Genomic DNA, 16,815 nt, shown 5'->3' with positions numbered 1-16,815 from the left:
CCTTCGCGTATTACGGAGCCGACCATCACGTGATCAAAAACAGCCAAAAGTACATCATGAGGCACCCGATCGAAAGCTTTTTCAAGATCGATTTGAAGCATTGCCACTTCCCTATTCATTACATCGCAACACTCCAGCACGCTACGGGCTTTTTCAATGTTTGTGACAATGGTTCTCCCCTTTATCTCGCACGTTTTGTGGGGTCCTACCAGTTCTGTTATGTCAAATTGCAGCCTTCTAGCCAACACTTTTATAAATATTTTATAATCGACGTCTGTAAGGCTAATGGGACGGTACAATCTAACCTGACGTAATTTAGCGGCGTCCTCTCTCTTAGAAATAAGTACAGTGTGTGACGTCAAAAAATATGGCGGAAGAATGTTAAGTTCGTAAGCTTCGTTAAACACACTGCACAATACAGGGGCGACCTCATTCTTGAACGCCTTATAGAAGGCTGCACTAAGCCCGTCGAAACCCGGGGACTGGCCCGCTTTTAAAGTCTCGATTGATATACTGAGCTACTCTTGAAGTCGGATATTCTTATTTTTACAATTCGTGTTATACGAGACCCAACATGACTGCTGGCGATAGATTTTCTTCCTAGGTTTGTTATGTCGGTTGCCGGCAAAATATTCATTATATTTTCCTATTAACAATCATACAATCATGTGGCTGCAACAGAATATAAAAAGTGCACAAGGGCCGCTGATGCTGCCCATTGCCTGGCTTTGAAATTACAAGCCAGCGGCCCGAGCTTGCCCGACTTTGCGAACCAGGCGGGCTGCGACGACAGCGTCACTACGTTAACACAAACGGACGGGGCCGCCTTTTCGAAGCGCCGCTAATGCGGTGCTTGTCAATTGAGCTAATCTAGTAATGTTGCTACTAACCCTATGCCCATTACGTTCCAATCACTTTGCAAAAAAGGTCTAGTAAACACCGAGCAACAGAAAATGGACTTACTCCCTGATCAGCGTATTCATGGCCTCTCCTCTCTGGACGCCGCCGCGTGCTATCTTGGTGGAGTTGAAATGTACAGAAGCCGATAACAAATCGTCGAACCTCGAACTGCTCGAACTTCAACCATAGAGTAATCTACATAGGCCCCAGCGACCCATTTAGCTGGCAGGGAGCGCACCCAGCGGCCGTTGTAGTCCCCAACTAAATGAATTGAGTTACAATAAAAAAAAAAATTTACCGGATGGATAGATATCTAGTTTGGCGTAGAGTGTTGGGCGGTAGCATGCGCCATCTGGTTTGTCGCGAGCTATGTTTTCCCTGCTATTCTTGCATGCCAGATTTCAGCTATAATTACTTCACACGTGTGTGTGAATTCTAATGCGGACAACTAATGGACGATACTATATACAATTAACACTGACTTTACAAGCCAGGAAATTCATGTAGGTTAGTGCTGCCCAAAAGAACACCACCAGGAAGTAATGAACAAAGTTTATTTTCGCAACAAAAATTTGATGGACAGTTTGTGCCTCGTATATATTTACAAAAACTACAAAACACAAGCACCGTGTATCCAGTATTCACAAACAGTACATCCTACAAAAATATGACAAGCATATTATGGCATGGATGAAAATCTTATCAAACGACTGAAATTACACCTGCAATTGGATTGAAAGCCTATTTTGTATTCTCAAGCAAGTCCCATGCAAGGCGCACACACACCTAAAACATATGCAGCATCAGCAACAAATACAAAAAAAGAACTGGCCATGCAGTATCAAACCTCCTTGATCCAATGCAATTGGTATGCAAACAAAAAGTTCAGCAGAACAATGCTGAGATGTACGATGACCACAAGGAGAAAAACGGACAAGTAAATGCCTAACCGAGATTGTCACTAGTATAGACCTACTTTATTTCTGACGTAGTCAATAAAGAGCTCTAACACAGGCTGCACTGCACAATTAAACATACCTTGCTCCTGCTGATTTAAGTCACAATAATGACCAAAATAATAAGAACTGAAAGCCAACCGGCGGACTAATACAGGTTTTACGTTCATGTAATGCTTAACATGTCACATTTAACATGTAAGTTTTAACATGACCACTACCATAAAAAGCGCACATGAAATAGATGACAAAAGACTGCTACAAGCAGACTGGTGCCCGGTGTACCTGCGACCCACTCATCACAACTTAGTCTAATCACCTTTGAAGATTTTTCACTCCTAGAGTAGGTTGCGGATTTTTTTTATTTTTTTTATTGGAGCGTATATTTGAGATGATTTTTTCTCATGCAGCTACGCTGGAGCACGCTTCAGATCATGTGGTCGCAGCTGCCTGAACGTCCAATTTGGACTGACGGACCGGAGCTAGCCCCAAGACAGGAAAGGGCTAGGAGGCCTGCTGGCCTTGTGGGCAGTGACTATTCGGACGACGCCTCAAAAGAAAGAGCGTGTCCCGGTATAAGGCTGTTCATTATAAATTATCATTCAATGTGAATCAAACCTTTCACGCCGCAGTTCCGGGTTCGATCCCAGTAAGTGTACTCATTTTCTTTTTATTTCTTTTTTCGTCAAGTTTTTTTGCGATATTTACACATTTCTTTTGACAATTATCGCTGATAATAAATAATTGCTCTTTTAGAGTGGTAATTTTTTTAATCAATTTTTCAGATATTTTATAGTAGATTTTTTAGCTGTAATTCATAATATCACATGAGTAAATGACGTTTTAGCGAACGCCATTTCAGCAAATACCGGGGGCGTGCGTTAACCCACTGCCCGGCACTGCACTCACGCCGCTTTCCGGCGGCAGTCTGCGGCGGCTCGTTACAAAAATGTTAACTTTCGATTGGTGTCTCTCGCGCAGAAGCTCATTCATTTCTAACTTTTGATTCGTGTCTCTCGCGCAGAAGTACATTTATTTCTAACTTTTGATTGGTGTCTCTCGCGCAGAAGTTCATTTGCGTTAAACAAAGCAGCACATTATCAGGGGCTGACAGTGAAATAGCTAAAACCTTTTTGGCTTGAAATAGACGGCAGAAGCATCACGAGATCAATAGACTACTTCCATAAAGCCCTGCATGCAACACGGCGCGCGTTGCACTCTGGGAACTAGTTGGCCAGGGAGGAGGGTGGCATGGTTTCGGTTTCGATCGACACGTCGACAAGAGATTATTTTCTGGTCCCGAGAGCGTCATTTGTGGTCTCTAAACTAACCTAAATGGTCATACCTCGAAGCTTTAGCACAATCCCGAGACGTATAGTTTGTCTTAACACATGTTTGTTGTATTTTTGTAATTGAGCCTTCCTGTTAGCGTTCCAGTCGAGGTATGTGGACGAGCCAGTGCTGGGATTCTCGACGCTGCGAAGCTCGGGTGCTCGGGAATCTTGCTTGTGTACGAATCAACAAGCTGTAGCAACCAATAAGTATGCCTACATCGAGCTCGCGCCTTTACATTAGTGTTTTTGATCAGGAAGTTTGCTTGGTGCGTCCATAGACGAAATATTACTTTTTGCAATTACTGTTTTTCTTAATGTGCTTGAGTATGCGAGGTAAAACTCGGAGGTGCCATTGAAAAGCTCAATTTTAACACACTTATGTCTTATCTGTACTGACCCGCAGCACTGCACGAAGTGAAGTCCCCACCCGCTTGCATTCCACTAATATTCAACATCGCGTATGCGCATAAAGTTATCCTGCAATTATAGGCGAATTCGCGCATACAGGCCGTTTTAAGAATGCAAAAGTCGAGCACTTGTGTGAAGAATGTCGCACCGTTCGCCGGCAGTGCGTCAGACGGGCATGAACCCCTATGCGCACCGCATTGGGGTTTATGCATGCCCGTCCGGCGCACGGTGCGACATTCTCCAGACAAGTGCTCGAACGAATTCAAAGCGCATTTGACGGCTGCTAATGGCCATAATATTTGTTATGTGATTGCTTTCTTCCTGCCTAAGTATGCCGAGATAATTTCAGACACACCGTTCCCGGCACAGATCTCGGGCGTCAGTAAAAGCTCGTCCAAAAAGGCTTAGCGAGGAGTAGGGGACACTTGTTAGGGCCTCCGTCGTAGCTAGCCGATCTCAGCGTTTGCGAAAAGTTAATCTTCTATCAGCATAAAATTCTAGCGGGAGATATATGATGACACGAGGAAGACATCATAGTAACTTTTGTGCAGTAGTGAGGTCGAATTTATTGCGTTTCCTTAAAAGTTCATGCGCAAACGCTGGCCTCAACTTTGATACCCTGTGAGGATGCGGCTTGCTTTTCGCCCAATGAAGTAACGAGAAGCGGACGTTTGGCAAACAAAATGCGTGTAAGGCTCCAGACGAACAAATTTCAGTTGTAGTTCACTGGTACTAAACGGGATTACTGACATTGAGCTCAAAGATGCACTCGTGGGGTGAGGTGACTAAGCCACGACTTACTACGCTAGCATACGCACGCACAATATCCGGTGTTTCGGGAACCAAGGAAAGTGCCCCGGTCTTCGTTTTGTATCGCTCGAGAATGAGTGTATTGTACGTTCGTGAAAAGTCAGATAAGCGAAAACGCAAGCAGCGCGTTTGGTCGCGGCGTGATAGCATGAGATGAAGCTGCTCAGTCGAAACCGAAACTGAGTGGCCAACTAGTTCCCAGAGTGCACTGCGTGCTATTTCGCCGCGATGGGGCGCGTCGGTTTTGGAAGAAGTCCATTAAACAACATCATCAAAAACCTACGCCCTGAACAGACTTCTTGCTCCGCTTCACGTGTAGCGTGTTCCCTATTCAGTCTGTGGCCGCGTCTCGTGAGTGACAGCGAGCTCCTTTTCCAAATCGTGCGGCGAAAAGATGTCATGCACTGCGGGTCAAGTGCAGAAGTTTTGCGTCTCGCTGAACGTCAGACGTGACTGTATTGCTAGATGTATTTATTTTGGATCTCTGCTACAGTTCCTTTGTGAGATGAGTGCGTTGTGCTTGTATCAGAAACCTACATTCGTAAGCACCTTTTTTTAGGAATTTGTTTAGCGGATTTCTCTACCCAAAAATAAACAAATCTGGCAGCGGTTTGGTAGTCGTTGCTGGCGGGGCCCCCAACCCTGTCCAAGCTGAGTTAAATAGGTTCTACTATTCTGGTAGAATGCGTATAAATGCCACACTTCTTCTCTATAGCTACCACGTCGTGCACGTTTTAGATAAAGGGAGCGCATACGTCGTCTCTGAGTGCTGGCTGGTGAGTAAGCTAGAGCAAGTCATCTCCTACTGGCCACCTTAAAAACAAAAGCAGCGGGTCCTCAATGCAATTCTGAAGAAAGAAAGGATTACACGGACTTAGTCTAATCACCCTTTGAAGATTTTTCACTCCTAGAGTAGGTTGCGGATTTTTTTTATTTTTTTTATTGGAGCTTATATTTGAGATGATTTTTTCTCATGCAGCTACGCTGGAGCACGCTTCAGATCATGTGGTCGCAGCTGCCTGAACGTCCAATTTGGACTGACGGACCGGAGCTAGCCCCAAGACAGGAAAGGGCTAGGAGGCCTGCTGGCCTTGTGGACAGTGACTATTCGGACGACGCCTCAAAAGAAAGAGCGTGTCCCGGTATAAGGCTGTTCATTATAAATTATCATTCAATGTGAATCAAAACTTGCATGAATGACTTTAGCTCCTTATGCAATTGTAAAATTACTAAATAGTTATAGTCAGTGACAGGTCAGTAACAAAGGGCAAGGGAAACGAAGGCTGGATAGGAGAAAGCAGACTGAAGGTAGAAAACGAGGATTTCCTCCTCTCACCTTCAACACTCTATCCGTTTTCTCCTTTCCCACCTTCGTTTTCCTCACTCTTTGATCTATATTTATCACTAAGTATAGGCTAGTCTGGTTAGTGCAAGCACATTAAAAATTTAAGTACTTAAAATTGAAAAAGTAAAAGCACGAAAGATGTATTCAAAAAGCTAAGAACTTTCAGTTAGCAACATTTAATTCTGGATCGAATAGTTCGCGCAGTGTCCGAAATAACCAACAACATTTCAGCCCTGAGCGAGCCTCCCCTCTGAGCTACATGGAACTCTTCACATCGTGCACTGCGCCCCTCTCGACCCCCGCCTCGGCCATGCGCTCCGAGGTGGTATTTCATATTGCTGGAGACTGTACCACATGAGTTAAAATTGCTTGTCCCTTAAACCTTGCAAGCCAGTCTAATACCCTAGTTACACGTGCGCTTTGAACTATCGTTAAGTCTACGACATTTATCGGCCCCAACTTTGATTGAACCGTACTGAACTCAACTCTCTAGAACCCAGTTAAAGCTAACACGAAATTAGTTCTTGTGCCGTGTCATCAGTATAATTGTTATAGTAATTTACTGGGAAACACACCTTTCATTTATTATAATTAGATCATACAATATGTTTGATACCTTGTTGCTTTTTACCGGCGTTTACACGAGCACCAAAGCCGATTCAGGGCTAGGTTGCGCTTATCTTAGGCTAGGTGGAGCAAGCTACCACCCGCTCTGATGGGTGCCCCACTACTATTTGTCCATTTATACAGCTGGTCCCTTCGCCATCTTTGCTCTTTTGGAATCTGGCCGGCTAGCCGGGATCTGATTATTCGCAGCTTGGACGCCTAAACCTATTCCTTTCCGGACATTTTACTGCTACGATTCTTTCTAGACGCCTCCCCCTCCATTTCGAAACCGTAAGTGCCTCGCAAACAACGGTCGGTGGCAGCGGTCCCGCGAACAGGTGCCATTTTATCTCCGTTGGGGAAGTCCGTTCGGTTGAACTGAGGTAGGGGAGCTCAGTTGAACTGAACTGTCATTAGCGGCTCGATGACGGTTGGCGCCGCCGTGTAACTTTGGTTGATCGCGATTGAGTCAACTGTCGTTGACTCAATGGCAGTGTAGAGCGGCCGTGTAACTAGGGTATTAGTGCACTAGCTGTCCAACCAAGCTTCCAGAAACGAATATCCCCGCCGCAGGCTACCCTGCGCCCAAGGATGCTCTCTCGGCCAAAAAGTGAAAAGGTGTTGACCATGGGGTCCCCTAAGAAATGCCAGTTGTCCATAATGCCATTTCATGGTCTTTGATTTCTGACTTTGTTGGGCTCAATCTTTTATACCTTAAAATATTATATAGATAATCTATTTCCACTTACGTGGTGCGGTAGACCCGGCGAGGACTCGGATCCAATCACGAAGCCCGTGATTGGATCCGAGTCCTCGCCGAACTGTGGCACTACACTCATTTTCATTACGACCTGCGTTTACTCCGAACGCTGCCGCAACTGCCGAGTCCAATAAAAGCTCAAAGTAAGTGAGCAGGCAATGGTGGCCGGGTGCTGGTACAAACTTTTGAAAAGGGTCTGTTGATTCGAAAACAAATTTATGAACGCTTTTATTTCAGACGACCAACAAGTGATATTTTTGTTCGCTGTTCTAAATAGCTCAAGAAATGGCACTTTGAAATAAGAAATAAAAATGTGCCCTGGTCGTTCACCATACCTCTAATGCAAGAACGTTTGGGAACATGGTGCCTAGATATGCTCTGGCTTTGGGTTAAGCAATGTGGCCTATTCTCTGCTTAATGCCACAGATGTGGCCTGAATTCAAACATTTTTGTCATCAGAGTTGTGCATTCTTACGGTGGGATGTTACAAAAGCAGTCAGCATGAATTGAGCATCAGTCCTGTATTTATTTTAATGGATTGGCAGAGAATGGTCAGAAATGTGGGTGGGAGTTCATGAGTCCTACCTTTTTTTTTTCAGGGAGCCATTGCAAAGGCCACATATAAAAAGCACTGCTTACATACCTATAGTTTTTGTAGCGTTGTTTTCTGTATCTACAAAACAGTTTCACTGTTCATGAATCAGTCGAAGCATTTCTCTTTTTCTAGTGTTTGAATGTCTTCTACCTCAGGTCCAGTCCTGCCAGCTTACCATGTATCAGGTTAGTTTGGGCTTATTATGAAATATCTCAAGCTAATATAGCTGGTCCTACTTTCAGAACACATTCAATCTTGCTCTTGGTTTTATCTCGTGTGCACCCCTGATTCCTTGAGGCGCTCTTTTTTTCGTGCTCTCTACAGGGCTGAAGAGAGCGGAGTGTACCACAACCTGGATGCAGGGAACTTCTCCGAAAGGGGTAAGAACATTTAGGACGTCTTGGCTTGTTAAAGAGCACATATACAGAGGATCGGGATTGACTGAAGTGTGATGTCGTCGCTTGCTTTGCATCCACCACCGAAGATATGTAATTTTGTTATTTCACAGCGTCCACAGATAGCGGTCGCTGCGGAATGCCAGCCGTGGCTAGCTGCTAGTTCAATCTTTTCTTGAAGGAAGCACCATTAGTAACCTCACATTAACGTTTGGCAATTTAAAAAGGATGGCTCGGCTACTATCGTTTTATCTATGCATGTTTGATAAACAACTTTCATCGGTGAACATTTTGTCAACACTAATTAAGCAACCTTCACTGTTGCGTTTTTTCATCGGCACCGTGGCAGCAAGCTACAATTCCAAACAGGCCGCGTTTTGTGCAGTCACCCCTTGCTTTCCAAGGGGAAAATGAATCTATTTTTGGGCTCGAACTTGCGGCGAGCCGTTTTAGAAAGCTATGCTAGCAATCAAGAGGGCAGAAATGGGGTCTGGTGGCCTAGCTTTGATCCTAAAGAGGTCTGGCGATATTCATGTTACCAAAAATCAATTTCAAGGCTGTCATAAAAAGGAAGCAATCTATGAAATGTTGCAGGACGTGTTGCTGAATTAGACAGGTTTGTCCACGAAGCAATTTGTCGGTGAAACATTCTTCGATGAACTGATTTCCACCAGGGGGTCTAGACAACACCTTCTGAAATCTCAAGGCCTGCGCGCTTCAGATTTGACAGTGCATATGCAGGCCAGTGCTTTGCACAAATTGAACACGAGTGCCGCATCTCCATTCGGCAGGGTTCTTAGTAGACGTGTCGCAAACCTCTCAAAGTTCGAGTTGGAAAGGGTTGCAAAGTGAACAACTTTCGAACATTGCCAGGGTTCGAATTTTTGATGTTCAAAGCTTTCGACGTTTATAGAAGTAAAGTTCAACAGGTTGCTCTGTCTTTTTGGAATTTTTTTTTTAATATTTGAAGATTTGAAGTTTCTTGGTTTAAGTTAGAATTATTCAAACATTAAGAAGTTTGTTCCTAGTATAAGTCTGTAAAGTTAGAAATCTCCAAATCGGACGAGAATCCCAGTTTCACAGTTTCAAGTAATTTCTTAATTTTCTGATATGTGAGCTTTGTTTAGCAGAGTTAAAACAAAGATTCCAAAGAACATAGATGGGTACAGCTGTTGCTACCACCGATATCTCGCTGCATTTATTGGGCAGGTCGGCACTGGGCCACTTAGCTTGCCTCTTTGAGCTTTGAGTCACTCTTCTGCAACAGCAATTGTTATCTGCACAGTTGAAGCGTGGTCAAGGGTTATTCGAAGCAGTTGTTCTGTGTTCTGAACATGTAGGTACTGAATGAATCATGTATGGTTAGAAATTCCTCAGATCAAAAGTTTGAGCTTCGTTAAACTTTTGGACTTCACGGGTTTGAAGCTCCACAAATACGTGGAAAAATACAGACTGAAATAGTCGTATTTTTTATTATGATAGGTTCAGTGTTATATTTTTAGTGTCAAAGTTAGAAATGTTCAACATCTTTGAATTGCTCAAACCTGAGGTTCGAAAAAGGTTTCCTTCATCCCTAGTTCTTTTTCTGATTAGTGAGAACACGAGCCCAGCCGAATGCTGATGCAGCACACGTGGTCTATCTTCTTTGTGCTGGCCTATGTGTCGGCCAATATGAAGCTGGTCAAAATGCCTTAGGTGGGGGGATATGAAAGAGGAGGTGCCTGCAAAACTAGAATTTCTGAGGGTTAATGACCTGGCAAGTACTTAGGAACCAGTTTCCTGCATCTTATTGCCACAAGTAAGAAGCTAAGACTAATCGGTGTGTGGTAGGGTAGAACCGGATTGATGCATTCTTGGTTATGTTTTCCCTAAGCATACATTTCGTCTACCGCAGTCCCCTGAAAGACGCGTTACTCGTTTTCTACTGTGCTGACCTGTAGACGATTGCAAGCAGGGCAACTCGGCGCCGTTATTTCTTCGCTCCTGCCAGCAAGCACGTGTAATTGCAAACCTGCCAAAGCCACCTTCATGTGTGTGCTGCTCGGGCTGGTGCCCTCTGCTCGTGCATGGGGCACCAGCCGGGCGCCATGCCACCATTTTCTTGCATGCATGCTTTTTTAGCGGAGGTTGATTGATTGATTGGGGGTTTTATGGCGCATAAGCAGCTTAGGCCAAATTGCGCCAGACAACATTATTTAAGACGGCTATACTAGGAAGGAGATATTAGAGAGTTTTCATGGTAAAGTCACAGCTGATGTATATATCCGGTCTTTTTAAGAAAGTCAAAAACACGGCGAAGTGGCACTAAAGGATGATCACCAAGCAGAAACATAGTATGGAATGGAAGGTTACCTCTAAAAAGCTCAGGAAAACTTTGTCGGTGATGTTGGTGATGAAATCTACACTGCCATGAAATGTGTAAAACTGTCAGTACTTCTCCACTATGGGCACAGAGCTTTTCGTCTTCGCCGCAAAGAAGATGTACATGCGTCAGACGTAAATGGCCAATCCTTAGGCGGAATAATAGAACCTCCAGTCGACGTTCCTTATGGAACAAGCTCTCCCACAGAGCCAAGATGGGATTAATGACACGACGTTTATTGTTACACTCCGCCTCCCACTCCGACTGCCGTGCCTTCAAAAGTGATTTCTTCCAAAGTGGCCTAAGATCCTGATAGGGTAACCCAAGAAATGTTGCCGAGTCCTTTGCACCTGCAGCCAGTTTATCTGCTTGCTCATTCCCCTGAATTCCGACATGACTGGGCACCCAGCAGAATATTATGGTGTGTCCGAGTTCGAGAGCCCGGTTTATTTTGGACCGTAAATGTAGTACAAGAAGGTTCTTTGTGGGAAGTCTAGAAGAGGCAGCTTGTATCATGCTTTGTGAATCGACACAGAGGATAGCCTTTAATATGTTGTTACTCATGATATGCTCAATGGCTAGGGAGACACCATAAAGCTCTGCAGAAAAAATGCTTGCCCTACCATCCACTCGCAAAGCTTTCGCGAAGGCACCAGAATATGCGGCACAACCAACAAAAGATGAAGATTTCGACCCATCAGTATAGAATTCAATATAATCTCTATATCTCCTGTAATGACTGAAACTCCTGCTGTAGGGCTTGAGGGGAAATAGCCTGTTTATCATACTTTGTGAGCGACCAGTTGCAGAAAATGGGAAATTCGTCCCACGGGGCAACTTTTTCTTTGTGCTTTAGTATAACAGCATCATTCAGTGGAAACTGGAGGGAGGCACAAAGGCTTTGAATGCGGAAGTTAATAGGACGCACGATACGTGGCTTGTTATCCAAAAGTTGAGAGAATTGACAGGTAGGGATGGTAGTGTAGGATGGATGCTGCGGGTCAGAATAGACCCTGCAAGCATAAGAAATGCTAAGGTACTGTCTACGCTTCTCGAGAGACATCTGAAAGGTTTCTGCATACAAACTCAACACAGGTAATGTGCGAAAAGCACCTGTAGCCAGTCGGAGGCCCAGGTGCCGAGCCGGATCCAGCATCTTTAGTGTAGATGGACGTGCAGATCCATACACAATTGCACCATAGTAGAGGCGAGACCGAACTAAAGAATTGTAGAGTCGCAGGAGGCAGCGCCTGTCGGACCCCCACGACTTGTGGGACAACACCTTGAGAATGTTTGATGATTTTAAGCATTTGCGCTTCAATTCCTTCGCATGAGGTACAAAAGTGAGCGTCTTGTCAAGAATTATGCCCAGAAATTTGTGTTCATGGCGAACAGGTATGTTAATATGGTTTAAATGCAAGGAAGGATCAAGGGACAATCCCCGGTGGAGCGAAAATGGAACGCAGACAGTTTTTTCGGGAGAAATAGTGAAGCCGTTTTCATCTGCCCATTAGATCATCCTATTGACTGTAAGTTGTGGTTGTCGTTCACAGCTGGAGAGGTTGCAAAAAGAAACAGAGATCTGTATCTCATCCATATACAATGAGTAAAACACAGATGGTGGTATCACACTCGCAACACTTTTAATTTTTATAGCAAACAGAGTAACATTTAAAACTCTTCCCTGGGGGATTCCATTTTCCTGAGGGAACACATCAGACAGTGTGGAACCCAAGCGGACCTGGAAAGTCCGGTCGCTTAAAAATTTCTGTATACATTCGAGCATGCGGCCTCGTACTCCATAGTTGTGCATATCCCGTAGAATTTCATACCTTCATGTGGTATCATAGACCTTTTGCAGATCGAAGAATACCGAAACACAATGCTGCCGATGTACAAATGTCTCGCGGATAAATGTCTCCAAACGAACCAAATGGTCTGTAGCTGATCGTTTCTCCCGAAATCCGCACTGATTAATGTCCAAAATATTTTCTTCCTCTAGAAAATACACCAGACGCCGGTTGATGAGCCTTTCATAAGTCTTCCCAAGACAACTAGTGAGCGCAGTGGGATCGTAACTCGCTGGAAAAGAGGGGTCTTTACAAGGCTTCAGAAGAGGAATAATGTGGGCGCTTTTCTGGCATCGAGGGAAAGCAGCTACTTTCCATAGATGATTACAAACATAAGCAAATGACTTAATGATGCTGGGGACAAGTGCCGCAGCATTTCGTAATGAATCCTGTCTGGACCTGGTGCAGACTGCTTTTTTACACCCAGCGGCACTTCCAGTTCGCACATACTGAACGGTCTATTGTAAACTACCCAGTGATATCCTGACATCGAGATTGATTGCTTTTCAGCAGTAGACTGAAACTTCTTAAACTTTACACTAAAGTTGGAAGAACTAGATATATGTTGGAAGTGCATACCAAGAACATTTGCCTGATCTTTGAGAGATACGTACGGCAGGCAAGGGAAAAACAGGGATTCAGAAGGGTTGGTAGTCTCCTCGAACTTTTCGCCGGCGGTCCCACACTTCCATCGCGGGGACAAGGCTATATAGAAGAGGCATATATGGTCCATTAAACCCTTTTAACCTGTTTTCGTGTCCAATTCGCCTTAGCCCTACTTTTCTTGAATGCAATTAGGTTTTGATCGGTAAGGTACCGACGAAAAACTCCCCAGGCCTTATTCTGGTCCTTGCGAGTGGTTGTGCACTCGTTGGTCCACCACGGGTTGCACCTCTTAAGAAGATGTCCAGATCTTTAAGGAATAGCATTCGAAGCCGCACTAATTATACATTCAGTGATATAAACTGTCGCAGTGTCGAGGCTCATAGTACGAAGCAAAGATGGATCAATCACAGCCTCTAATTGAAAAATAGACCAATCGGCAACCTCTAGCTTCCATCTGGGAATGCGAGTCGGAATCAATGGAATCGGTTTGACGCTTTCTAAATTAATGGGAAAATGATCGCTGCCAAAAGGGTTGTTTAAAAACTTCCATGGAAAACATGGGAGTAACGATGGTGATGACAGGGACAAATCAATAGCTGTAAAAGTGTTATGGGCGGCACTAAAAAACGTTGCTTCTTTTTGGTGCAAAAGACATAACCCGGATTATAATAAAAGTCGCTCAATGACTCCACCACGAGAGTCCTGTCGAGGACTACTCCACAAGGGGTGGTGGGAATTAAAATCGCAAAAAATTAAAAAGGGCTCGGGCAGCTGGCCAACGAGTTCCTGAAGTTCTTGCAAATGCAGCGGAGTGTTGGGTGGCAAGTAGAGCGATACAAGGTTAATGAGGCGGTCGAGAAGAATTCGAACTGCAACTGCCTCAAGTGGAGTCTGTAGAGGGAATGGAGAACAGGCAACTCCACTCTGTACTACCACTGCTACACCACCCGAAGGGTTTGATGAAATGTGGTCCTTTCGGAAAACCTGATGACGATGTAGCACTTTTGTGTGGGTGTCACTCAGATACGTCTCCTGTAGGCACAAGGCCACAGGCCAGAGCTCATCAAGAAACAAATGTATGTCATCAATGTTATGAAAAGGCCGCGACAATTCCACTGTATAATGCTAAAATTGCGGATCATTATGAAGTTTATAATAAAAAATAAAATTAAAAACAACTGTTAAAGTAAGCAAATTTTCTACGACTTAAAATCTATCTTCACACGCGGAGCATTTTTCTTTTTGGAGGTGTTATTCGGCCTGCCCGCGGTGCCACCGGAGGCCGTAAGTAGAGATTCAGAACTCGAGTTGAGTCTGTCATCGTCGGACCTTGACCCACTCTCGTCCATTGGCTCAGCTAGAGCCAAAAGGGGCTCCTCCTTGGAGGCCTGTAACCTCGACGGCTCCCCCGGTTTCCGAGATCCACCAGGGGCAGAGAACCAAGTCCCCGACCTCGTGATGACTTAAACGGAGAAGCAGGGGGTGCAGAACCCTGTGCAGAGAACGCAGACCCCTGTGATCGGTTGGATCCCGACGGACCAGCATCCACCCTGTCATCACGGGGTGGAGCAGTGTGCACTGCTCCAGAGGTACCTTTTTTCTGCGTCGGGGTGGCCTCCGTCTCCTCGCTTGATGCATCCCAGCCTCTTGCACGGTTAGGGGGGGGGGGACCTGCTTGGGCAGCTGAGATAGCACGCCCTGGAAGTTGCACCTTTAGTTTGGGACCAGGGGACTTTAGTGGTTGTGCAAGGTCCCCATAAGACACTTACGTTCCTACAGACGCCATAGATGGTGCAGGTCCCGGGCGCACCACCTCGGCAAAAGAGGCTCTCTGAAAACCTAAGAGGCGACGTTTTGCTTCGGGATAGGAGATGTTTTCCTTCACCTTCAGGGTCAGGATTTCTTTTTTTCGTTTAAAGTGCTCACATGACGTAGAATATGCAGGGTGCTTGCCTTTACAATTTGCACATTTTATGTCTTCATGACAGTCGTCGGCGTTGTGCTCAGAGCTACTGCACCTGGCAGATGTCTCACGGCCACGGCAGGACCGCAAGCCGGGCCCAAAGCGCTGACAACGGAAACAACGGACAGCTTTAGGTATATAAGGCCGGACCCTACAATTCAAGTAAACCGCTTTCACGGAAGAAGGCAGGCTGTTGAGCTCAAAGGTAAGGACCAAGTGTCGCGTAGGAAGTTCTTTGTCATCTTTACGGATATTGATGCGCATCACAGCAACAACAGCCTGGCTGCGCATGCCTTCAAGAATCTCTAACACCACGAATGGTGTTGAGTGCAAGATGTGCAGAGTCGCTCACTTTTGTGCCAAGGACATGTTTGAGGCAGAGCAACGCTAATGCCTCATTTTTTTTCAAATACTTCTGCCAAAAGGTCTCCAGAAAAAGTCTTTTTTGCATTAAACTTTTCCCCTACCAAGTCATTTAAGACCTTAGCCAAAAGGAAAAGGAAGAGTTTCGACATCGGTTTTTTCTCATCTTCAGAGTGTATAATGAAAAATTTAGTAACATAGTCAGTTTTGCTCTTGTCCAAAGGTGGTAGATATGCATCGGTGCGGACCTTTTTGGGGGTGCGATCAGAAGGTTTAAGTTTGGAACCCATAAGAGGGGAATGGTGTTCGGACACTGTGGTGCACCGCCCACCACCGAGCCCAGCAAGGGAATAGGTAGCGCTTCATAACAAGAATGGCTCGGCTGAAGACGTTACTCTGTTAGTGCTGCACAGTCTCTATAACCCAGTGTTTCTGGACAAGGGGTCTGTCGCCACCCAACGTTAGCCCTTGCCACCAAAGGAATTGAAGAAGGAAAGAAGAGAAATGAGAAGAGTGAAAAAAAGGAGAAGACAAGGCTGAAAGAAAGGAAGGGATAGTTGAAGAAGTGGCGACTGACTGAATCGTCCTGGTCGGGCCAAGCCAGGACACCCGTTTTCGAGAAGCGGGGGCCGAAGTAGTGTATTGCCTCACCCGGGGGGCCCCGAACGGTCCAAACCTACCCCGGGCTCGACTCAACCACCAAGATGCCCTTTTCCCCGGACACGGGAAAGCCACGCACAGCCAGACGTGGGCGGGCGAACCCGCATGGCTCGGGGTCCGTGGAGGCAAACACCTGCTTTCACAGGTGCCCCCTGTGGGGTTTTAGCGGAGGAAAATGGCATTGTTTTCAAATGCTTTCTAGCACAGCATTATTCTGGGATATTTTGCACTTTTCCTTGGCTCATATGAAGAACCACCAAATTTTACCTGTTTTAAAGCTGCCAAATGCAAGTGAACAACACCATTCCTTTCTGCCAAATAAGTGCATGTGTAAATATGGCATGTTTGTGGGCTCCACTTTAGTACTGCGATTGATTGATAACTAGTTTATTTTTTTACATCGTGGCAACTCAGTTGAAAAGTCAAAAATAGGATATTTTTGTGTTTTGAAACAGCGCAAGAAGATATAAAAGAAAGAGACACCAAATAGAACAGAGCCCTCTGTTCTATCCGGAGTGTACCTTCCTTTCATATCTTCTTGCACTGTTTTATTTTATCATATATAACCAAAATATATCCGCATTTCCTAAAGATTTCACACGCCTTATTATTTCTGACAATTTTATGCTAGTCCCATTCTATCATTAGACTATCAAAGTATCGCCCCACCCTAAAAGGCTTTGAAGGTCGAGTTTCAGAACTAGCATCATAAATTGTATGGTCATAGATCAGTATAAAAGTAAATACTACATTAAAATCAGTCAAGTGTAGGCTCTTCTGAATAAAAAGTTAATTTTCAGAAATCTTGATCCAATGCAGTCTTCAGTGAAATGGGTTATAAATGAAACTTCTAAGAAGGCAATTAATGATCATTGGCGGAGTTTCTTGCAGTTGATGGCAAG

Source organism: Ixodes scapularis, unplaced genomic scaffold, assembly GCF_016920785.2.
Source record: "Ixodes scapularis isolate PalLabHiFi unplaced genomic scaffold, ASM1692078v2 PGA_scaffold4__175_contigs__length_147842914, whole genome shotgun sequence".
Taxonomy (NCBI): domain Eukaryota; kingdom Metazoa; phylum Arthropoda; class Arachnida; order Ixodida; family Ixodidae; genus Ixodes; species Ixodes scapularis.
The sequence above is the reverse complement of the archived record's forward strand: the minus strand, read 5'-3'. Positions refer to the sequence as shown.